The sequence below is a fragment of the Erythranthe guttata genome, chromosome 5 (genome assembly GCF_056151865.1).
Source record: "Erythranthe guttata isolate IM_541 chromosome 5, IM_541, whole genome shotgun sequence".
Taxonomy (NCBI): domain Eukaryota; kingdom Viridiplantae; phylum Streptophyta; class Magnoliopsida; order Lamiales; family Phrymaceae; genus Erythranthe; species Erythranthe guttata.
In genome coordinates, this window is record NC_142537.1 from 11,896,623 (window position 1) to 11,898,776 (window position 2,154).

At 41.2% G+C, this 2,154-nt stretch overlaps 1 pseudogene; it reads right to left on the minus strand.

Moving 5' to 3' along the window:
* Positions 1 to 1,079: 1,079 nt before the first annotated feature.
* Positions 1,080 to 1,815, minus strand: LOC148770634 (secreted RxLR effector protein 161 pseudogene; annotated as a pseudogene).
* Positions 1,816 to 2,154: the final 339 nt, after the last annotated feature.

Here is a 2,154-nt window from a genome sequence, read left to right on the forward strand (position 1 = left end):
CATTGACTTCCAATCATGCAAAGATTAAACATTTTTATCTTTGACCGTTTATTCAAAGATCTCGAGTGCTTGAGCAGTGTGACCCTCGATGGTTTAGGTGTAAGCTAGCCGTGGGTCCACAACCCTTTGTGGTCTAAACTCGTCCCTTAGAGTTAAGATTAAGATGAAGCTCGTTTCAACTTAATCACCCAACGAATCATGATTGGCGTCTAGCAACTACGCGTCATGATTCCCTAGATACAAATGAAGTGCCTGCAAGAACCTTTTTATATAGTTAACGTACAGTACGATCCTTTCGATTCATATGTCCTGATTTTACTAGAGCCATTGGTTCATCGAGACCTCCTTAGTAGTTCAATAACCGTGCGATCGTTCTAAGTGTTGTAATTGCTACATGGATGAATTAGCGAATCGAATTCTCTAATCATCACTTAGTCAGCTCTGGCCAGAGACTTAGGGATTACAAACTTTGAGAATATACAGGACATCCAAGACTATTCTAGCGATCGAATCCCCGATTATACTGCACTGACCTCCCACTAGATTTCAGACTGCACGAACACTGGCCCTTGGGGCGGTCCTCGGTGGAACTCAGGGACAGTTCAGGATACAACTGGTCCTCTAGTGAAGTCAAGGTGATGTCTAGGTCATAAAGACTAATGGTGTACAACTATACCATAGATATCTCTACTCTCTTATTGAGAACCACTTAGAGATTTCTAGGGTGAGGGAGTTCAGTGAACTCGTCAACCTATGAGCACCCACTTATGCATGCCGATATCACAATAACATTTACTGATGAAATGCAGTACACATACACTAAGTGCTAGTCTCTTAATGGAAAAGGCCAATATCCTCATTGGTGGCGTAACCTTTCGACTAGGAACACGTTTAACAGTCATAATACTAAAGTAAATATCTCACGATCCTAAAAGATCAATTACTAGTACTTGTAATAACTGTAAGGACTATATCTATGTTTGAAACAAAGGACAAAGATATAGAATGCCAAGGTTTTTTATCATTAATACGAAAAAGGATTATATATTACAAGAATAAATGGAAAGACCACCGCCACAAGTTGGCTTGTTGGTCACCTACTCTAACAATCTCCCACTTGAGCTAAAGCCAACTACCCATGAATCGTAATCCCATCGACTCTCGATGTTTCTCGTGGACCGACCTTGGCAAAGGCTTCGTATAAAGGTCTGCAATGTTCTCTTTCGAGGTGACTTGTTCTACTTTAACTTCACCTCTATCAATGATATCTCGGATCACATGATACTTCATCAGAATATGCTTGGACTTCTGATGAGATCTCGGTTCCTTAGCTTGCGTCACGGCTCCGGTGTTATCACAGTACAACGGTACTGGATCATTAGCATTAGGAATTACACGCAACTCTTGGATGAATTTCCTCATCAAAGTCCCTTCTTTTGCAGCTTCGGATGCTGCAATGTATTCAACTTCGGTAGTGAAATCGACCGTCGTGCTTTGCTTGGAACTCTTCCAACACACGGCACCACCATTAAGCGTGAATATAAATCCCGAGTTTGACTTTGAGTCATCCACATCCGATTGAAAACTAGAGTCGGTGAAGCCCTCTAATTTCAACTCGGCACCCCCATACACCAAAAATATATCCTTAGTTCTTCGTAAGTACTTAAGGATATCTTTCACAGCCTTCTAGTGATCTGGACCGAGGTTAGACTGATATCGGCTTGTGACACTCACGGCATATGCCATATCGGGTCTAGTACACAGCATGCCATACATTATTCTTCCTATGGCAGAAGAATAAGGTGTCCTTTTCATCTCCTCGATTTCACTAGGTTTCTGAGCACACATGGATTTCTTCTATGCTAATTCGTTTCATAACGGTGTCTATGTACAGGCTTTCGGATAAGCCAAGCATCTTTCTTGATCTATCTCTATAGATACGTATTCTTAATACGTAAGATGCTTCTCTCAAATCCTTCATTAAGGAACGTCTAGACAACCATGCTTTTGTCTGTTGCAACATTCCTACGTCATTCCCAATGAATAGAATGTCATCGACATAAAGCACCAAAAATATCACTGACCTCCCACTAACCTTCTTGTATACACAAGGTTCCTCCGGGTTCTTATCGAAATCAAACTCTTTGATAGTTG